Source organism: Euprymna scolopes, chromosome 24 (assembly GCF_053919585.1).
Source record: "Euprymna scolopes isolate OS-2025 chromosome 24, ASM5391958v1, whole genome shotgun sequence".
NCBI classification, from domain to species: Eukaryota; Metazoa; Mollusca; class Cephalopoda; order Sepiida; family Sepiolidae; genus Euprymna; species Euprymna scolopes.
Window position 1 is genome coordinate 106,229,574 of NC_136505.1, and position 24,276 is coordinate 106,253,849.

The window sequence follows — 24,276 nt, forward strand, 5'->3', positions numbered from 1 at the left end:
AGTTCACAATACATTGTAGTTTACATTGCACTGTAGAGAACCAACTGTTTTGGGGTTTGTTTGTTTTTTTTGCCTTTTCAGAAATACTTTTACTGAGACTTATGTCAGGATCTATGATCACGCATCTATATGATTATACATCTATATGATTACACATCTATATTATATGATTATGCATCTATATGATTACACATCCATATTATATGATTATACATCTATATGATTACACATCTATATTATATGATTATACATCTATATGATTACACATCTATATTATATGATTATACATCTATATGATTACACATCTATATTATATGATTATACATCTATATGATTACACATCTATATTATATGATTATACATCTATATGATTACACATCTATATTATATGATTATACATCTATATGATTACACATCTATATTATATGATTATACATCTATATGATTACACATCTATATTATATGATTATACATCTATATGATTACACATCTATATTATATGACTATACATCTATATGATTACACATCTATATTATATGATTACACATCTATACTAAACACAATTCAACAAGAAATGTTTTTGCATGTTACAAAACTATGGTCCAATCATCTTTTCTGAGTTTTTCGTTTCTATCCATATCCTCATCTTCTCATACAATAGTTGGTGGATCCTTACTTAAATTTCTGAACAGTTCAATAGTTGAACCATCGCAATAATTTACTACTTTTAGCTAATACGAATCTATGAAGCCTACTTTTTTTTTTATATAAATTAGAAGAAATAAAAAATAATTTGAACCACATAGGATAGGGTTACGCTTAGGGTTGGATTGGATGTTTGTAATTTTATTGTATTCCCATATTTTTTCTGTTTATTACAATGATTTTCTCGTAGCGGTTTAACATTGCATGCTTGGCCATTTCCGGCTATTCACATTAGTGGTTGAGCACACCCAAAAAACTTTGTTGAATCCGCATATCGGTAAATGCAGTGTTTGAGAGAAAGAACTTTAATAGAACATTCAAATATGTATGTACCTCATATAGAGTTCAAGTGCTAGCCCCAGGTTGGGGGCCCCTCTAATTTTTGATACATATATGAAAGAATAAAACCTGTGCGGGTTTTAAATCTTTTCAATAAAAAATTTTTTAAGGTATGGAACGCTGTCCAAACAAAATGACCAATTCTCTCAGGACTAAGACTAAGATCAAGAACGTTCTTTATTCTGATTGGTTGATAAATTTTACTATTTTCCTACATCAGAGCTTTGGAAATGAGAATGATTTTGCATAACGTCTGTGATGCTGAAGTGTAACGCATGTGACAAGGAATATTTCTCAGCAGTTCAAAGAATAAAAATTTACCAAACAAATATCGTGATAATTAGAAGACTGCATAAAAATTTAGAAAAACTCATTTAAAACAAGGAAATAAAACGCACAAGTCACAGCGTTTATACAGTTTTTAAAATTTTCAAAATGTCGTTCACACTTTTGTGTTATTTTCCTTCAGTCGGAATTCTCAGAAATCAAAGGGGGGCCCCAACCTGGGGCTAACACTTGAACTCTATATGAGGTACATAGATATTTGAATGTTCTATTAAAGTTCTTTATCTCTCAAACACCGAGTTAGTAAAGAAGTTCAGAACATAATTTTCCTCTCCCCAATTAACCATTTTTATGTGTTGTAGTATTCTTTCATTTTGGTCTCTTGGTCTTACTGGATTTCAGGACAAGAATTTATCTAGTCTGGTGGAGTATCCAGCTTCGTGCTGTTACTTAAGGTAACATCACTTGGAGAAGGTGCACCATTCCTCGGAAAAGCTAATGTGGTTTAGCCATAGTGATGAGATCTTAGTTTGGCAGTGAATACGAAATGCGATTTTGAATGGTTGGTCAGGATTTACTTCCAGGGAAAAGTATCCTCATGCCAGACAAACCCTTGTACAGAGAGACCTTAGACGCTCGAGGATAGTGTCTAGTAGGCATTCAAGTTCATTCATTCTTATTTATTGTGAATGGGAGCAAGTGTGTTTTTTCAAGTGTTGTGTGAGACTAACCATAGCCCTCGGCGCAAGAGGGTCCGTGTGTGCCTGGCGTGCGGGGTGGTGGCTGATCCTGTGGTCGGGGCAGCGGAAGAAAGAGTTCCAAGATGGCGCCTGCCTGCTTTTATTCGAGACGAGATCTCGCGGGGATGCAAATTAGCTAGGCCATCTTGAGGAATAAAAATCGGTCCATTGGAGGTGCGAGGCAGTCGGGTTCTGACGTTCGTGGCGATCAGTACAGTGACCGTTGGGTTCCGTTAGTGACCGTTGGGTTCCGTTTCTATTCGTGCAGTCAGCTGAGCTTTGGTAATTACCTTCGTACCGTGGCTGTCATTGTTTGTTGGTTCGCTGAGTGTTGCCGTGGTTTTTCAGTGGAAACGCTTCGTCGCCCATGACAAGACTCCCCGTCTCCTACACGTCGGAAACTACACAAGATACTCTTACATGTTGATAGATTGAACTAGAATGCGAGTTCTAACAAATATTAGCAGGACCTGTAAAAATTCAGCGGATTGAGATATAGAAACCCACTTTGTAACAAAATCTCACTCCTTCACTTGACTTCCCTAAATGCCAGAAAGCTTTCTACGCTAATAGTTTCTCCCCTGAATTACAAGATCTTATTTGGGTCACGAATACTATGTGATTTGGAATCTCAGGGTTTACTTGTGGCAAAAAGTATCCTTATGCCAGGTTGTTCTGACAAGCCTCTGTAGAGAGACCTTAGACACTCGAGGATAGTTGTTATGTAGTCGGGGGTTTATATCGAAGACACCTAATACAGAAGATGATAATGACATTTATGTACTGCATACATCACTACGACGACGACTGTGACGATTCCTGGGGACTTCATATTATTAATACAGAGCTGGGAGATATGATGCACCACTGTGTGGGTTACGATGATGATGATGGTTCTTTTTACATCAGATGGGAGAGTCATTACTTAATAATGATGGGAACGGGACAGACAGTTCTTTTAAGATGATAGGTAAAACATATTTACCTTTTCCTTTTGGTGGAATGATGACAGATGAAGACAACAGTTTACAATATGATGGTGATTCTTTATTCATCCAGCTGGCTGAGTGATGACTCAGGAATTCAAGCTTGTGTGCCTACATGGTTTCTCCCCGCCTCCTCTTCGCCTCCCAGGGACCTCAGCTCTCACCGAGTAGTCTTTCTTTCTCTCTCTAACTCCAACTCCTAACTAACTCCGAACACTGTCTCAATATATGGAGAATCTCCTTTCTTGATGACGTCAGAGGTGTGGTGAACAATGCAACTCCCTCACGTTTAAAATTCCACGTGCGCTTTGCACATGCATCTATACGCCTCTGGTAAACAAAGAAATTCCTAAATTGAATTGTATCGTTTTTAACCTATTTTGTTAATCATTATTTATAAACTCGTATTGTCCATTCTTTTAACTGACATATTTAATATCCAGTTATTTCTAAAAGAATGAACAATTGACTGCATTCTTAGGATTAAATATCTATTATCTTTTAACACTTACCTACTGGGTTCGATTCTAACCTTTTCCAAATATCATTTTAAAACTCATCTAGTTCTGCTTTCTTACTTACTGGGGTCTGTACCTTTGTCATAACAGTGTCTAGTAGACATTCAAGTTCTCTCCCGTTCATACCTGAATGTTAATCCATGCGACACTGCAAACAAGATTATTATAAGAAACGGTAAAATATATTTTATGTATTACATGAAAAAGTGATGTCTTAAGACAGAAAAAAAGAGTAAAGCATTACAAGGAAAATTTTTGTTGCAATATTTTTGTTTCTATATTAACGGTATGATCACTGAAGGTAAGAGGTTTTACTTGTAGACACTGCCGATAGAAACTGACCAATCAAATAAAGCCACAGTCTGCTAGCAACCAATCAGAAACCAGAATTACTCCATAAAAATTTAATCTTTTAGTATTCCAGCACATAACTCTTTTTGTGTCAACACGAGAAGTATCTTTTGCTCTTTGGCGAGTGAAACAAAAAAACTGCTAATCATGTATAACTGAAATACTGTTTGTGTAATCAAATCGAGCTTTCGGTGTTTAACAATGTTTATCATTTTGTTTTTGGAAGCGTACAAGATTTTCTTTCTCTGTCGTCATGCGGCCAGCAGTAACTTTTTCATTTAGCATCTTTTTTCCATGAAAATTTTTTTTAACGTGCTAGGTTCTGAACTGGTGCAAATTTTTTGTATATACAGGGAGGGCAACTAATCAGAAACCAGAATTTCTCCATAAAAATATTGAATCTTTTAGCGTTCCAGCACATAACTTTTTCGTGTCAACACGAGAAGGATCTTTTGTTCTTTGCCTGCAAAATTATAAAGTCCAAGATTCGTACAGAACAGTTACTTGCTGAAAATTCTTCATCTCCAGGACTTGTACAGAATAGCTACCCATTGGAAACTCTTCTGAAATTAAACACGGCTTCCAATTCAAGAATTGTAAATAAATTTTATCGCTGAAAACCCTTCTGAACTGTAAAATGTGTGACATGGAATGGCTCATTAGCAGTCTTCTGGACTAAGTAATTTGTGAAATAACTTGTAGCAAAAAAAAAAAAAAAAAAAAAAATGTCATACTGTCAATAATAAATGAAAATTTGCCAGTCAGAAGCAAAGTTTGGCTTTCCAGCTTAAATACTATTTGGGTCTAACTTTGAAAATCTGACAAGATAACTATCACTAGTTTTATCATAAAAGGTTAAGTACTAGTCTACCAAAGTACTTTGTCTAAATGTACCAAAACTTTCACTAAGTAGAAAAAGAAGCAATTTGCTTTCATTTCCTGTATTTAAGAGCATTTTTTCAAGTAATTTAACTGATAGTACAATTGTGTGCGTGTGTGTATGTGTACATATAAATATATATGTGTAAGAATGGCAATTGTAGCCACTTATGTGTAATGAGAAGAAGGCACTTTTGAAACCAAGTGATGTCAAGTATATATCCCATACAATTATAAATGATTGTCTTATTACTGTAAAAGTCTATTAAATGATAGAATATTTGTGCTAAAAATCGACCACAATGCTCTAAATAAGCGTTAGGTAGAAATGTAAATTGACTTGAGTTTTTTTTTTAATTTTTAAATGATATTTCCAGATATATCTCTTTTTCAAAAGAAAATAAAAAAATTATCATCAGTTTTTTTTTTTTTTTTACATTTTTTTTTTTCTAATTTGTTGTTAACGGAAATGTCATTTGTAAATTCGAAACTGCTCTACGTAACTGTTGGTTGAAGAGATGTTAGAATATTGGCAGAGGTGTGAAACTGATGAAAAAAAAATCTTGAATCTTTGAATAAATGTTTTTATTTGTCAATTATCTATGATTGCTCTATTAAGAACTAGCAGGGAGACCTGACGTTGTCTGGGATGGAATGATTACACATTCCCATATTTTTTATTGTCATCAAAATTGGTTAAAATCGCTTACTTTTCAATCAAATTGATTGATTGCCTGCTTTAGTTGGGGACTCATCCCGGTGTGCTGGGAGGAAGCTTCACATGTCTCCTCATAATGATTTAGTCCATACATTGTAGTCTACATTGCACTGTAGAGAATCTATTGTTGCTTTTATATTATTTTGATATATAATGGCTTGAAGTTTAAAATGCAAAAGTCAAGTATCATGCTTTAATTGTGCTCTAAACACCCCTGTCATATCAAAGAGCATACTGTTGATTTTATATGCCTGGCCTTACTGCTTGTGCGGTGATAAAACTTCTCAAATGCACTTGTGATGTTAGACAGTGTACAACGTTAACTTTGGTCGCATTCCGATACAAAACCTATCTAAGAACACTGCCAGGCACATAAAGTACCTTCATGTGAAATTTCTAAAAAAAATTGGCTCGGTTGTTTTGGAGTCTATAGGGAACTCACTCACACATACACAACGTTTCTTTTATATAATAGTAGAGATAACACAAAATTTGATTTATATAAACGTTTTCATATCAAAATTTATTTCGCTGCACACAAAATTTAACAGAACTAGACAAAGATTGACAAATTATGAAGATAAAAAATTTTTTTTTTTTTTTTTTTTTTAAATCTTCCAACTTTTAAAGGACAAGCTTTGTAAACTTTCGTGGACTTGTATGGATAACCAGACAGCCACACAAAGTGCAAAGTTTAAAACTTATATATTTGAAAGACCGACATATGTGCGAACGTGTCTATTATTCCGAAGTGTTATTCCTAAAACACTAACGCCACTTCCAGGAATGTTCAATATATCAAGCTAGAGACGACATCAAAAGGTTGGCTGAGAATAAGTCTTTGATTATCCAAACGAAACTGGAATGGGTTCTAAATAATGGTCTTCATCTGGAAAACATTAGCATGAATAATGTGCAAGTCAAATAACAGGGCTGTCGAAGAGAAGAAGAGTGGAAGGAATGAACTAATTTTTCATCACGTTTGGAAATCCTGCAATCTATAGAAATCTATTTCAAGCCGCAACAAAAAGCACAGACCTCATATTGAATCGAACCAAGATAGCTAATAACAGCCATTGCGTGACATTTTTACAACAGGTAGAAGAAAAGCGAGACAATGCCTGTAAACCTTCAATACATTTTTTTTTTGTAAACCTTCAATACATTTTTTTTTCTTGCGTTCACAATGAAAATATTAAGAAAAAATATTTTAAAAAAATCTAGATTTTTGCAAAATTATCAATACAAACTTGAAGATATAAATGCACACAACGATAAAATAGCAACTTGTGTTGCATTTATCATACAACTATTCACAACAGCTAATTATATTGACACAAGTTAAGCAATATTGAAAAAGTCAGTAACAGATGGGTGACCATTTGGGAATACTAGGTGCTGTATGTAAGTGGGTATGTATTATACCCCAGGAAGATGAATGCTCCTGCCTAGCACAGTTCAAGGTCACCTTTGGTTAAAGTACAGAACCTGTTAGCCTCACTAATACTCTGGAGGGTCACCATAGAAGGAGTAGATAGAGGTCATCAAGAAAAGCTGGGCTATTTTGAAAAATGAAATTGGACAGAAGGAACCTGTTAGTCTCACATAGCAATCTCATAGTGCTGATATCACAAACACCAGATTCTAATTTCTGACAAGCCAGCACGAAAGTAGTAAGGCTTTAAAAAAACTGTCAGCAAAGATTGCCAAGTTTGAAAAGATGAACCTGAAGACGGTCGGAGGTTACATCGACTGAAATGTTGTGAAAATGACACTCAAGATGAGAATAGTAGTCAGAATCAACCAAATAAAACAGGATATAAAAAATTACAGTCGAAAAATTCAGAATTTATTCTGAAATCGCCAGCCAGTGTCTGTTTGATGCAGATCACAACAAATGACTCCAAACTGTTATATTTAAGATTGGTGATCGACCCTTGGCTTGAAAAGAACGTAGTAGTTCAAAATTTATTTTGGACTAGCATGGCGTTGCTCAGGTGTTTCGAGTGTTACATGATAAGGGCTGTCCCCTGTTCATGTATAAAAATAGAGAGATTAGTTAAAATGAAAATAAGAGAAAGCAGAAATCGAACCCTGGACATAAGAACAATAGGTTTAAATGGAATGTCCAGTAAATTGTTAATTCGGATGAAATAAATAATAAATAAACTATTCAATTGTTAAAAGAATGTGGATAATAAAATATGGGTTAAATAAATTAGATATGTAGGTTGAATTTCTTTGTGGAAACAACACAAGAAAAATAGGTTATTGGGAAATCAATGTCGGAAACGTGCAAAGTCGCGCATGTTGAAACACGTGAATTTTGCTCACGTGGCCGGGATGCATGGATTTCTCAATATAGGAAGTGGGAGTTAGTTGGTCGCAGAGAGAGTCAGAGAGACAGTCAGGAGAGACAGTCAGGGGAGACGGTCAGTGAGAAAACTCAGAGACAGGCGGACGTCTGAAGCGAGACGTCACTTCAGAAACTAAAATGTGAAACTTTGAATTCTTAATGAGGAAATCCCGAACCGGTCGTAAGGAAATAAATTCATCATGTGTTTTGGATAAAGCTCATCTTTGTGTTTGTGATTTCTACAAAAAGGTAAATTGTATTGTTATTATATGTCTGAGTTATAAAATGTCATTACATACACATCTCTCTCTCTAAGATACAACATCATATGTAATAAGACAAGAACTCTCACTAAGACTCATATCATTACTAATAAGAACTCACGTAACATACGCGCACAAGTGGTATCGTCTAATAATAATAATAATAACCATATCACCCAGTATATAACACGAGATGTGTGTTGAGCAAAAGAAGAGTAGTAAGCAGGCTCGAGTCCATAATGCGGCAGAGGAAAACAGTTTTACCGATGTGCCTGCCGTGGTTGTGAGCGGTCAAAATAACGCCTTTTAAGTAACGTCGTAAACACAATGGGTTGAATGACTTGCAAAAAATGTCAGCGGAAAAATCAACCCTTCCTCCAGAAAACTGCGCAGTTGAGGGTGAAGGAATTAATGTTTTTGGCTAATTTTCCATATTTGTCGTCTGAAGGGTCGAGCTTCAAAAATACCGATCTCATGAAAATCCGTCCCCTCTGTCGAAAGTTTTAGGCAGACATACATACATTTAAACAGACAAGTGGGATTTATATTATAGCTGAGGATTAATAATTTGAATCATTCAAATTTACTCATCTTTAATGTTATTCTAACATTTAAAGTGTGTCATTGACCCGTGGCGTAATGGATAAGGGTGTTAAGCATAATCAGCACTAAGCGACAATCTTATGAAGGTTAAAGGTTCAATCCTCAGTACAGGGAATACAAAGAATATAATACATTAACAAGCTGCCTGGTATTACCCGGTCGAAAAATATGGATATTAATATTTTAATTCATGCAGATTTCTTATTATAGAGCAAATTGTCTATCGATTATTATTCAGTATATAGTAATGATTAGTAATGATTACAGGAGTTATAAAAAAAAAAATATGACTTGGGTACCATCTGCTAGAATCGAAAACAGAACGTTTAGCGCTCCAGTATTAGTTGTTCTTTATTTCTCCAATGTCGTTACTGTCTGAGCTACCAACAGATGGATACAAAAAGTAAAAAATTAAGCGACTTTGAGATATGAATGTTTCATTTTGCACATGCGCAAAAGTAACAGTTTTATTCAACTTATCTTGCCAGGATCCAATGATTTTTTTTTTTTGTTAAATTTTGACCCCTTAGCAGCAATTTTTTCCCAGCAAAAACCAAATCGAAAGTATGCTACATATCCAAAGACTCTACATATCTAACTTAAACTCCGTAGGCCAAATATTCAGAGAGGAGTTTGGTAGAGATTTTTTGCAGACACACCAACAAGATCATGTGTATGTACATATATATATATATATATATATATATATATATATATATATTTATTTCCGTATGTTAGAACATTTTCATCTCAAATTCTAAGCAATTATGCAGAATGTAGAAACTATGCATAAAATTCAGCATACTAGTGAAATGAAACCAATCATCTAGCAAGAAACAATAAAAAAATAAAAGAGCAATCAATTAACGCTCTTTTTCAAAGGAATATGCAAATTAGTTAACTGCCATGTAGTCACCCACATATCCATGACTGAGTATATTAAAATGTTCGTTTTTATAATTTTTAAATAGAAAAGGTAGGCTCTTAATATCAATGTCAGAATGAGAAAAAAAAATAAAACAACTCAACTTTATTGGTGTATAGATTATATAATACTTTTACTTGATCATGGCTGACAGAATGAGAACAATTTACTCTCATGGATTAAATAAAAGATTGACTATGAAATTCTGTACAAATTCATGAGTTTGACAACATGCATCTGAATCGCAGTACAGGAGAGCCCTAGGATAGTTTTTTTTTTCAGGGTATGATGTGGAATACAATGTTTTTCCGGCCCCTAGTTACAATATTTGCCCCGCCTAAAGGTTTTTTTTTTTTTTTTTTTTTTTTTTTTTTACACGGGAATCACAATTACACAACTCTTGATGCAATTCTCTAATTATATAAAAGCCAGGTCCAGCCAAGGATGGAGTACTGTTGTCACATCTGGGTAGGAGCTGCTAGAAGTAGCTTATCCTACCTCGACAAAGTTCAAGATAGACTTCGTAGCTTAGTGGGGGGATGCCCTTTTCTCTTCCCTGCAACCTCTTTCCCCACAGAAGAGATGTTGCAAGCCTGTCTCTGCTTTATCATTAAGGCCCGTAGAGGATAAGGGTTGTTATTTGATTATATATATGTGCATTATAAATTGTACTGTATTTTGCTACTAATTTTTAATCCCATATCCCAAGGTTGTACTGTAGTTCAGAATGGCGCACTTGGTATTCTTAAATGATAACACATCTAAGTGTTGACTGTGTGCAGGTTATTTGACTTCGGTGTATCAACATAATTATAACCGTATACACATTAATGTTATAGACAAGATTTGAGAATATATATATATAGAGTACTTATCCAGAATATGACCCAATCTCCGGTAGCTTCATGTTGGCATTGTCAAGCTGCTAATGTAACCTGTCGGGAGATGCTAACAAAGTTGCTGGAGATTGGGTTATAAAATGGATAAGTACCATATATAGACATGGTCATTAATGATTTACTGCTCCCAAGAATAAATGGCCTTGCCCGGAAATATTAAATACAGATATATCTAAACGTTGTAGAAGTGATTCCTGGCATGATGTTTACTTCTGAAAAATACTTTTGTTAACAGACTTTTTTATTAATTACACCACTGTGTTTATTTTTGATTATTACGGCCTGCTAGATCACAACAGTTGAATAGGCTATTGCAGATCTATGTCATCTGTATGGTTTGCCATTAATCCTTTAATTTGTTTACATAACCTTGAAAGTTGAGCAGATTATTTAGGTTGACTTCGTAGCTTAGTGGGGGGATGCCCTTTTCTCTTCGCTGCAACCTCTCCCCCACAGAAGAGATATTGCAAGCCTGTCTCTGCTTTATCATTATTTTCATGGCAAGCGCTCATCTGAGCTTCAATCTATGGTTCCCCCTCGTCAAACTTTCACGAGCAACACTCGTCTAGCCAAAACTACTATCAATAATTTCCCACACTCTTTATCTGTGCCTAAAACTAAAATTTTTTAATCTAATGGCTCATTTTTCCAAAGCACTTGCCCTTGGAATTCCCTTCCTGCTCTCCATTCCCCCCCCCCCGGTTGTATCAAATTGCAGAAACGTAAATGTCATGCGAGCAAAGACTTTACTGCACAACTCCCCACTTAGAATGTCTCCTATAAATCTGGTCTTAATCACAGACGTCCTTATAGTTACAATATATCTTGTTCGTGAGTGAGTGTGTGTGTGTGTGTGTGTGTGTGTGTGTGTGTGTGTGTGTGTGTGTGTGTGTGTGTGTGTGTGTGTGTGTGTGTGCGGGGGGGGGTAATAATCTGCAGCTGGCTGAGCTATGATTTGACATCATTGCCACAAAGCTGAGCAGTCATTACTTGAACGAATCTTGATATCACTGTTGTGTGCAAACGCATAAACATCACAACTGGACAAAACCCAAAACAAATATAAATAAATACTCACAAAACATTGGAGGGAGGAAGAAATATTAACGTACCTGAAAATAAAAAAAAAAAATAATGAATGAGGATTATTATTATTTATTTATTTATTTTTTTTAATTCAAAAATGTTTTAGACAATCTACATCGAAAAACATTAAGATAAAAATAATGAAAGAAACATATGGGGAAAAAGAGGTCAATCTGTAACTAAACGAAAGGAAACAGAATTGAGCTCACTTCGGTGTTAATAATGTTTAAACTTTAAGATCTCACTTACTCATGGCTTACGTACAGCACAATCACGTTGACACACCGGTTCTCGCCAGATCACAGAAGTTAAGCAACGTTGAGCCTGGCCAGTACCAGATGGGTGACTCTTTGGAAAGGCTACACGCTGTATGTACCTTCTGGGAAGGCTGGGCGTGGGGCCCAGCACCCTCACCCTGTAAAAAGAACTCACTACAAAAACATCTACAAAAGTTATAGATGGCGTATGCCCCTCCCCCCAGGGCTCAAGGGATATGGATGGGTGGATTACTCATGGCTTATTGTTGATAGCTTAATGGTTACAAGTACCAACTATTAAGAAAAAAAAAACTGTTTCGATTCCGGCCCGAAATGCTTTTTATGAACCTGAACCACATGTTTTTCTGCCTACCACATGATCTAGTGTTTAGGATATACCTTAAGTTTGCAGACTTCTTTTGTACAGGCATTTAAAATTCAGTATGCTATTGCTAGACATCTTATGAGATGACTGACCAATTTTTATGATTTCAGGCTCAAATGAACAGCTACAGCAAGAATTGGAATACACCCTACTAAAGCCTGACTGTCACAGCTGGTGAATTTCAAAAATACAATCTGGATATGAGGACAATTTAGAAGAACGATATGCAATAAAATTTTGTTTTAAACATTAAAAAATGACAAAGAAACATATGGAATACTTCAGACTGCTTTTGGACCACCCTGCATGAATCGAGCATCAGTTTTTGAGTGGCATAAAAGATTCAAGGAAGGCAGGGAGTCTGTGAAGGATGATGAGGTGTGGGAAGAGTAAGGAAGTCAGAACGCCAGAATTAATTGGCCAAATAAAGAATTTTATGGATAAGGACTGTTGTGCGTTTATAGAGACAATAAGTGCACAGTTTGATATCAGTGTGGGAACTGTATACACAATTATTCGTAAGGAACTGAAGATGGAGATTTGCGTTAAGCTCATCTCAGGAAAGATCAGAAAGAAAGACATGGGCATCACTCACTCTCCCTATAGTTCAAACCTTGCTCCCTGTTACTTTTGGTTATTCTCTAAGCTCAAGGAAAACCTTAGCGGTTGTCATTATGAGACAATTGAGGAGATGAAAGAGGATGTGACGAGGGTCATTGAAATACTCACACAAGAGGACTTCCATGGAACCTTCCAGAAGTTGTTGGAACGGTACAAGTGCATTGCAGCCAGAGGAGATTACTTTGAAGGGGATTATAGTTTCATGTGTGTACTATCAATAAAATTGCTCATACGAAAAAAAGTCTGGAAACTTATTGAAGGCACATTGTACAAATGCATTATGGAGTTGATGCAAGAAGTGGCAGATTGCAAATTGCCGAAACGCCTCCCAGAGTGGGTAAGGCATTCATAATTTTAGCGATCCAGAGTTTCTGATAAAGCAAAATTAATGGCATGTTTTCTTCGAGTCTACAACCGCATATTAATTCGGATAATTACAAGTATTACTCGACATGATGGATTCATTTTGTTATTTGCGGTTGAATAGCTTTTAAGACATGGAAATCGTGATAAATTTCAATTATTATGGATTACCGAAAAAGGATCAAGTTTTCCAATCGATATGAATGCTAATAAATTGGCTATTACTGATCAATTATATTTGGGAAGACAAGAGTCTGCATTTAAGTTTATATTTCCAATCGAAAATAAAATGTTTATCAAGCAATAAATCAATTCAACTTCAGAGAAAATGTTGCAGTTTCAAAAAATCGATTTATTGAGAAAGCAAACATTTTGAAGAATCATCCATAACAAAGCATAGTATCTGTTTAGTCTTGTAAGGTCATCTTCCAGGCATTACAATCTTCCTTTGATTAGTGGGTGGGTTTATTGTTAGTTTATTTTTTTTTTAATCGTTCCAGCCAAGGCATGAAGTCACTTAATGTAAGGAACTAAAAAATACTTCTAGGTCAAAACTTAGCTAACAATAAGCATTATCTGAATAGATTTAGACTCAGAAAACAGCAGTTCTTCCCTCTTTGTTAGAAACCTCGCTCATGGAAGTTGAGGACTAAAGTATAAAAAAAGGGAAATGAAAGTTACAAGGCTGCTGAAAGTAAGCCCAAAGTCCATCTTATTTTCATTTGTGACTATTGAATTTAATAGTCACAACTGAAAATAAGTCCAAAGTCCATCTATTGAATTTAATAGTCAATGCTCTGTCATTTAACCGAGTTATAATAAAATAGAGTTGGCATATAAGCAAGCTTGGATGCTCTATTGTGCTTGAATAAACAAGCTAATTCTCTGGGTTCGGACTGGTTGCCGAATCATACATGGAAATTCTAGTGTATAATTATTGCTTCATTTAAGCAAGAGTTTGTCGAGTGGATGCCAGCTGGAACCTTCATACCGATGTCATTTAATTCTATATTGAGAATGCCAGCAGAAATATACGAGTGCTCCTTTTTTGAGAGCTGGGTTTTTCCACACATTAAACACTTTGTCCATAAGACAGCCAATATACACCTTTCCTCTGCTTTATTTATTTCTCCATGTACCTCCTACTTCCAGCTAAAAAATTCATAGCCATCATAAAGTGACAGAAAAACAAGATCAAAAAAGCCTTTTCATTGTTTAGGACTTAAGGTTTCATATAATAATCTATCTATATATCTATAAAAGTGAACATATCTGTGTGTGTGTGTGTGTACATTTCCGTACCCAATAACTCTATCGAAATTTGATATACAGGGTACTAAGATTTGGGAAAATCTTTGGGATCCGTTTTCGGCCAGAAATTTGGCTGTTAAGGGGTCAAATTTCAACGATTTGACCTTTGAGAACTCTACACAAACTAGATATAGGTTCCTTGGACATGGATCTAACTTAATAACTTGATTTGAGCCCAAAACAATAAATGTTAAGGGGTCAAAGTTGAAAAAAATTAACCTCTGCGGTCTCTACCAAATTACTAAGACGATTTCTGGTCTAAACATTTGAAATTTTACATAAAGTGTATTCAGAGATAGGGCAAGCTTTTTAATCGGTTTGGGTAGAAAATTTTTAGTTACCAATATATGAATATATAAATGTATGTATGTATGTACGTATGTTTGCATGTCTGCCTAAAACTTTTGACAGAGGCGACGGATTTTACCAAGGTCAGTATCGTTTTAAAGTCCGACCTTTCAGACGACAAATATCGAAAAATTGATTAAAAACATTAATATCTTCACCTTCAACTGGGAACTTTTCTACAGGAGGGGGGGGGCTTTTTTTCACCGATATTTTTGAATATATTGAATCCTTTCGATTGTCTAGCCTTAATTTAAAAAAAAAAAATGTCACTTCCGGTTTGGTGGTGGTCGTAAAAGCATAGACGTCAGGTTTTTTTCACGTTCTTATCCTCCTTCGTGGTACGAGTTCGAGCCTGCCTTCATACTACCACTTTTTTTTTTTTTTTTGCTCAACATACACATCCAAACACCGGGGCAACGCCGGGCTGAAATGCTAGTATATCTATAAAAGTGAAAGTGTCTGTGTGTGTGTCTGTGTGTACATTTCCCTACACAATAACTGTCAACAATTGTAATGCTCTGCATGTTAGTAATGTCTTAAGTTTCATGAATTTGTTCCATCCTCTAATTCCTGCAATCAGATTAACACCACCTCCTCCCCGTGCTCCAAACCACCTCAATGGGTTTGCCAGTCAAATATACTTTCTTCACAACTGAGTTCTCATCCATAACTTCAACTTTTTCGCACACGAACAGGTTACCTTTTTTAACGTACTAGCAATTGCACTGCATTTCTTGTGTACCCAATGCTTACAGGTACTACAAAAACATTCAATTGCCCCCAACCTGTATTTTTTTTTAGTTATTTACGGACTCATCTTCATGGTTATTGTTGTTTCACAACAAACACTCGTTTAGCTACAGCCACTGCCAACAAATTTCCTCATTATCTGTACCTAAACCTAAATGCAAATTCCATGAACAAAGTTTTTTTCCTAGAACTGTTCACATCTGGAGCTGTACTGCAAGCGTGATTTCCAGTTGACGGCAACATCGTCATCTTAAGTCCGATGTTGAGCACATTCGCTTCGATAATAAAATTCTACATAAGTTCCAGCACTACCGATTACTATGTTTGTTGTCTTACTGACCGCCTAACACTCATTTACCCTTTATCCTCGAGTGGCTTTCAGGCCTTGATAAGTGGTAACTCCCTTAGCAAAAAAAAATTCATACATGGTGCCCTGACTGATACTACCATTCATTCTTCCAAATTAAAATGAATGGACCTGGAAATAATTGCAAACGTCACATATCTCTAACTGAAGCTGCAACACTGGATGTGCTTCACTTATTTTCTATGGTGCTAACAAAATCCAAGAATCTCTTGTTGTTGTAAGGTCAAAGAGTGCGGGAGCTTGGTTCAAAGACGTGGTCATATTACGCATTCTTCAGAAGCAGATTTTTGCTCTCGCACAAGATTACATATTGAGATATTCAATAGCTGAAAGGCATGTTTGCTTCCTGCGTTGGAGAAAATCTATGAAGGATATCTTCCTTTTGAAAACAATACGGTCTTAGGATAGTTGCTTACCGATCCAAAGATTTTTGTTTGGCATCCAAGTCTGCGAAGAAAGATCGGATGCCAATCATTTGTCATTCTGTCAAACATCTGCTGGCGGCGTTGCTTTAATAAAGCAAACAGATACAGAAATAGTTCATATACACACATGACTTAGCAACAACCAAGATTATTTTGTGTGTGTCTATTTACCACGCTCCTCTATCAGCTTGGTTGCCTGTTGCATCCGACGACGACAATGTTACATAGCGGCCGAATGGGTCATTCGATTGTTGACTCTTTTGCGATCATTTACCTAGAGAACGTCAATTAAATGCTTCGATCCAACCTAAAACTTATGTCTTCCGTTATTGACGCCATGCTTTACGTATGCAGTTTATCTTCAGAGGACAAAGTTATTAACTAAAACAAAGTCTAACAGTTTGAAGGAAGAAACTATTTTAATAGGTTTTCCGACATCTAGGGATTTCTATAATGTATAGAGTGGGATTTTTTTTTTTTTTTTTTGCTTGTCGGATTAGTTGAAGGGTTAAAGTTAATATTTATTAATCAGTTATGTTTGAATATTGATGATAAATTATTACCTGGTCTTATGCCAGATTTATTTATTTTTTTTTTTTTTTACAAAGGAGTCACCACTCATCAAGGCCCAGAGGCCACTCGTGAATAAGGGTTAATGAGTATGCATTAGTCAATGGGATTATAGCGTAATAATCATAAGTAGTGGAACTTTTAAAAATTAGATTACTTAAGGAGACGGTTTATCAAGAACTTGTTTACGTTGGACTTGAAGACAATCAAATTGTAGTCAGCTGGAAAGCAGGCAAACGGAAGTGAGTTCCACAGGCGTGCAGTTCTAAGAAAAGAAGCTTTGTTCATGGAATTTCCGTTTAGGATTAGGCACAGATAAAGAGTGGGGGAAATTATTGATAGTGGTTTTGGCTAGACGAGTGTTTCTTGTGAAAGTTTGGCGAGGTGGGGGGGGGGGTAACCATAGATAGAAGCTCAGACGAGCACTTGCCATGAAAATAACGATAAAGCAGAGACAGGCTCACAACGTCTCTTCTGTGGTAGAGAGGTTGCAGGGAAGAGAAAAGGGCACCCCCCTCCACTAAGCTACAAAGTCTATTTTGGACTCTGTTAAGGCAGGATAAGCTACTCCTAGCAGCTCCTGCCCATATGTGGCAACAATATTCCATCATTGGCCGTACCTGGCTTTTATATAGGTAGAGAATTGCATCAGGAGTGAGATATCTACTGGAGCGGTAGAAGGATTCCAGCGACCTTGGCAATGGATTTGATATACGTGTTCTATTTCAGGTTAGGAGTAAAGGTCAAGCCCAGAAGCTTGTCAAAACATGAAGCCTCCTCAAGACGAGAGCCATTCATTTTAACCGATGACAGATTGGCATCAGAGCGTAGATAGTGTAAAGATAGAAGCTTGGTTTTAGATGCACTCAAAGTAATCAGCCACCTCTTTCCCCATTGTACCACTGCTCTTTTTTTGGCTTTTATGTGGCAACAATACTGCATCACTGGCTTTTATATAGATAGAGAATTAGCCATGTTAAAGATTAAACGATTTATTATTTCAAATTGCGTCCCGTTTTCTTCACTTGTTTACAAATAACGGTTATCTATAACAGATGAAACTATATCAGCAAAGAACAGATAAGCATCATCAACTACAAAAGTGAATAAAAACTGATATGATAGGTAAGTTAATGCCAAGTTTGCGTTGGGAACTAGAGCGATCGTTTCGCACATAAAGTCACACGTGTCATTTAACACTGATGCCTTGAGGGACACTTTTACAGAATATCAGAATCGAAACCAAAATGAAGAGAAGAAAAGAAATTTATTCAAACAAATGTCTTGCAATGGTTCGAAGAATCTTCTGGTTTTCTCCATTAAGATTATAGAAATGACCAATGCATAAATAAACCATTTGTAGTCGAAAAATTGCATGTAAAAATAGATCTACAAGACGATTAGAAGTCTGAACAAAGATATATTATGTGATGAAAGTTATAGAAATAATATTTCAATAGGGAATAATATATACATACTAGACTACCCATGGGTCAGTATGTTATATTAGCTGTGGAATTAATGTATGAGCGTGACACTTGTGACGTGAAGAAAATAGTTTTTTGTGACATAACAGAATCATTTCTATGAAAGTATATTAAAATGAAAAAGAATATATATAAATTTCTATGAATCGTCTTGTTTATAATTGTTTATTTTTGAAAAAAAAAACAAAAAAAACTTGCAGCCATTTAATTATAAGTCGTTTGCCATACTTGTAGCTAAATGTGCACTGAACAGATACCATAATACTTATTAAAGTTAAATTCAAATTTTGATATATCTTAATTTAAACGCAAAAAAAAAAAAAAAAAAAAAAAAACAATTGGGACGCTGAAAACATTATATTGTCCAGTAAATATCGGACACCTACAGCAATTCTTTCTATTTCATTCAATGTTTTTTTTAGATTATTTTTTTTAATTCACTGCGTAAAGAAGAAACAAAATATATTAAATCAAAAGTTCATGTATTTCTTTAAGAGAATACAAAAATGGAAATTTGGTTGTGTAATTTGTGTTTAAACGGCAAAAACTGATGAGTGAAAATATGATCATTTTTCAAGTACGGTGACCCATGTTTTCATGCACAAGTCACGACACGACGGTTCATGCGTATATGTCGTTTTTTTTTGTTTTTGAAATAATTAATTATGGCCGTTTTAGGCATCCGTATTTGACAACTGGAAGAAAAAGAGGAAACACCGCTTTGCTAACAGCGGTAATCGCTTACAAAATCGAGATCTTTTCGGACACTTGATTAAAAAGATTATTTTATTTAAAAAGTACATGGAATATAAAATATAAATATGGATAAATTCTTATAAATGAAGAATGGGAACACCCATTGATTAATATTTTTTATAGGTGATGATTTTTTTAAAAATTTATATTTATTATGTTTAGATTAAGTTAAAATTCGTTGAATTTTGTGAAATCTTTTTTAAAGAAAACCGATTAAAAATGTATATTGTATATTTTTCGATTAAACCTGTTATTATTTTAAAATTTGGTCTTTGCTCGTTTTATTGATAAAAATAAAATTAGGATTTGAATTGCATTATTCATGTTGTTATAAAGCTTGAAAGATAGCGAGTCTAATTAATCACTCCTTTTTTATGGCGACTTCTGACACTCCTAGATGCCGTGTGGTTGCTATTACACGTAGGGGACATCATGGGGAGTCGAGAAGGAGAGAGAGGGAAAAAGGGTGGGTGGGGGGGGGTCTGAGTTGGCAATGGGAAGCGACGAATGTTTTTAGCTGGGCTCCTGAAACAGTAAAAAGCATTGAAGGAAATAATACTTTAAAAATGGTATGCGGCCCGCGTATAACCAAGAAGTGGAATTAACACGAAGAAAAAAGAATAAATAAATAAAACAAGGGACATCTTTTTTTTTTTCCTGCGCAATTCACTGAAGGATTATGGATTCAAATGAGAAAAAGATTTGTGAAATTCTCTTCGTCCCTTACTCACAAAAAAAAACTTATGTTGTTCGCAACTCGGCATATTAATCTACCGGATTTTATCGGCGCAAATGTGTCATTCGACAAACTGTTGATTCCATCTCGGAACTACCCCCCCCCCCTCTTCTCTGGGACTGGCGGCGACCGCCGTTTTCCTCCATCATCATTGAACTTTCTTTTTGTTGCAGTTTCCATTTCCTGGTTATTGTTGTTGTCATTTATAAAAAAGAAATAAATTATATATATATATATATATATATATATATATATATATATATATATATATGCCTCCCGCCTATTATTACTTGTTGAATATATTTGTTTAGACAAATTTAGATTTTCCCGAGTCTTCACTAAAGACGGTTAAAACGTCTTTAGTGAAGACTCGGGAAAATCTAAATTTGTCTAAACTCGATGAGCTTGATAGGGAATCAGCCGAGTGGCTGTCTTTGGTGGTAAAGTCCCTTACCTCTCTCTAAGCAAGGATGCGCAGAACGACGTCATCCTTGGGATATCACATAGTACAAGTGCACGCATGACCCTAAATTCATTGCTGGAGTCAAAATTACTTTTATGTCTTTAAACCATGACCAAAGATAAAGATATATATATATATATATATATATATATATATATATATATATATATTAGCAGGCCGCCCGGCATTGCCCTGTCGTAAGATACGCTTAAATATATTTTAATTCATACAGATTACGTATGTATTATTCTCTATCGATTATTATATTAAACCTAATATATAGCAGTGAGATCAAAACGAAAACACACACACACACATTATATATATATATATATGACTTGGGTGCCATCAGCTAGAATCAACACCAAAACATACAACTCTCACCCTTCATTCCTTAACCTCTGAGCCACGCCCATTACTCAGAGGTAAAAGTGGTAAAAACAGGATAAAAAGTGCTCAATACGTTAGTAGAGCTAGATATGTTTTGTTTTTTTTAGGTTGTCAGATAAAAATATACATATATCTTGTCAGCTCCCACTCGTATCCGAGTATTGGGTCCTGTTGCTCGTCACCAGTCTCTTATCTTTGGGATGGATGCCTGTGTGGCATGGCTGTTGTGCGTGTCTATGGTAGAAAAGAGTAGAGTAGAGGGGCGACAGGGTCGTTCTCAACGCTTTTATCTTCTCCTCCTAGCCTCTTCATTTTCTTTCTTCAAGTTCAAAGTGGCATCGTGTGCTGCACACGATATATATATATATATATATATATATATATATATATATATATTCCAGACATATGTTTCACTTTTTCAAGACTCATCAGTATGGTTAGAGGCATCAACCGTGAGATGTGAACCCTGAATCTACATCATTTTCGATCATGGCAGTCCAATAACCTTAGCTTCTGGGCTAACTTTCTTACAACTGAGATGGAAGGAACATATACTACTTTGAAAGATTTTTCGTATCACGTTTCTGATCTTTTGAGATGAGGATCAATAATTTGGACTATTCAGACTACTGTTCTCATGTCTGCAGCTACCTTTGACCTTCATCAGGTGTATTTTGTCAAACTTTGGGAATCTATATACAATTTCGAATGGAAACTTAATCCATGGGGCTGGTTTGCTTTTCATTCTATTCGCCATGACCAGATAGACATGTAAAATAATGTGTAATTTTATTACAACTTTATCCCAAAGATGTGTTCTCATACTTTTTAGCAAGAACTAGATGTCTACCTGTAACGAAGATTGAACCTCCAACCTTCATAAGATTGTCTCTTAGAAGTGATTAGTACTTAAAACTTTCAGCCATTGTCGATAGAGTTAAAAACCGACTTCATAATCTAGTAAGTTATGCCCTTTTCTCTTCTCTGCAACCTTTAACACAGAAGAGACGTTGCAAGCCTGTCTCTGCTCTATCCTTATTTTCATGGCAAGTGTTCGACTGAGCTCCAATCTATAGTCCTCCTCTTGCCAATCTTTCACAAAAAAAAAAAAAAACACTCGCCTAGCCAAAATCAATGTCAATAATTTCCCCCACTCTTTATCAGTGCCTAAACCTAAATGCGGATTTCATGAATAAAGCTTCTTTCTTAGAACTGCTTGCCTGTGAAATCCTGTTCTGCTGGTCTGCTTTCTAGTTGACTAGAATATGATCGTCATCAAGTCCAATGTAAACAAGTTCTAATTGAATCGTCTTCGTAAATAATCTGATTTTTACCAAATTTCTACCACAAACGATTACTACAGGACTGTCCCAATGACTACAATACACACGTTAACCTTTATCCTTGAGTGGTCTCTGAGCCTTGATATGTGACAATCCATTTGTAAAAAAAAAAAGTTCAAGATGAGAATAGCAGTCTGAACAATTCAAATAATCCAAATTATGAATCCTCATCTCAAAATTGTTGAATCATAATATTGTAACTCTTCTTGACGCCATCTTGTTTTGGTGGATGAATTTCCTGTGTCGTATCAGTTTCCCTCATCTTGGCATCAGATAATTTTTAACTCTTGAACGAGTTGCACCCTTGTGACTTATTTGGAAATTTTGACATTTTTTTTTCTTCGTTTAAACAAAACAGGTTTTTATGAGTGCTCACAAAAATATCTGTACTCGTACTTTTAGCAATAAACTAGGTGCATCTACCCAGCCGGCGTTGCCCGGGAGTTGTGGTTCTCCTTTGTTATCTATTCTTTTATCCATTGAGCCCCACCCCACGCCGTTTCTCCCATTTGCGTTTTTGGGTCCAAAAAAATATTTTTTCTTCATTTTTGTAAAAAGAATTCAGTGAAGCAATACTTGTCACTAAAAAAAAAAAAAAAATCGGTGAAAGTGCACTGGGAAACCACCGGAAGACGGTCAATGTTCACTGGTTGTCCAACCTGCAAAAGGTGTTTATTCTGAAAGCCGTTTTTAACGTGGGGAGGTTGGGGATGCTTATTCCGAAAGGCACCTCCCCATAATCAATTTCTTAAGAGGTAAGTCTTCAGGTGCCCTCCCCCCAGTGCACTTTCACCAAAAATCACATTTACAATTCTTACAAAAAAAAAAAAAAAAAAAAAAAAGAATCACATTTACAATTCTTAGAAAAAAGAATCACATTTACAATTCTTAGAAAAAAGAATCACATTTACAATTCTTAGAAAAAAGAATCACATTTACAATTCTTAGAAAAAAGAATCACATTTACAATTCTTACAAAAAAGAATCACATTTACAATTCTTACAAAAAAGAATCACATTTACAATTCTTACAAAAAAGAATCACATTTACAATTCTTACAAAAAAGAATCACATTTACAATTCTTACAGAAAGGAATCACATTTACAATTCTTACAGAAAGGAATCACGATTACAATTCTTACAGAAAGGAATCACGATTACAATTCTTACAGAAAGGAATCACGATTACAATTCTTACAAAAAAAATCACATTTACAATTCTTACAAAATGAGGAAATTTAAATACTATAAACACTTTTGTGTTTATTTCTTTTATAACTATTCTGGGTGCCCGGCGTTGCCCGGGTGTTTGGAAGTGTGTGTTGAGCAAAAAAAAATTGTAGTAGGCAGGTAGGCTAGAATCCGTATTGTGAAGGAGAAAAAGAAACATGACATCTTTGCTGTTGCGTCCATCGCCATATCGGAGATGGTGAAGGTTTAAATTAAAGTGAAAAAAGCAACTCCTCCTTGTAGAAAAGTGTCCAGCTGAAGGTGAAGTAATTAATGTTTTTAACCAATTTTTTATATTTGTCATCCGAAGGGTCAAGCTTCAAAATGATACCGATCCTGTGAAAATTCGCAGATATACGAACATACATACATACATTTAAACAGACAGGTGAGATTTATATTATAGACAATGAAATAAAAAATATTTTGTAACTATTTCAAACTGTTTCATACCAGTCCCTTCTTTTCCTTTGAAATCAATTTTGATTAACATTAAGTGACTTATTTTTATTATAGTTGATCATTACATTAATGAAATGAAATTGTTTTGAATTATAACATACTGATGAGACGATTCCAATATTTTTCTTGATTATCATGAAAAAAAGATGCTAAACTTGAACATATTTTCTCACATGTAAAGGTTATCTATAGATTTTACTTTACTTAAAAATCAATAAACATTGTTTCATTATCTTAAAAATCAATAAACATTATTTCATTATCTTAAAAATCAATAAACATTATTATCTTAAAAATCAATAAACATTATCTTAAAAATCAATAAACATTATCTTAAAAATCAATAAACATTATCTT

At 35.0% G+C, this 24,276-nt stretch overlaps 1 long non-coding RNA gene across 2 annotated transcripts in view; it reads right to left on the bottom strand.

The window, feature by feature from the left end:
- Positions 1–24,276, bottom strand: part of LOC145246892 (uncharacterized) — a 588,129-nt gene that overhangs the window by 336,555 nt on the left and 227,298 nt on the right. Inside the window, exons 2-3 of one of the 2 annotated variants that reach the window (XR_013863202.1) lie at positions 11,011–11,679; positions 9,964–10,231 (exon numbers count right to left, since the gene is read on the bottom strand). The exons of the other annotated variant lie outside the window; for it this stretch is intronic. This is a non-coding gene — a long non-coding RNA (uncharacterized LOC145246892). Of the gene's footprint in view, positions 1–9,963; positions 10,232–11,010; positions 11,680–24,276 lie in introns of those variants that run through there. 2 annotated transcript variants of the gene reach the window in all.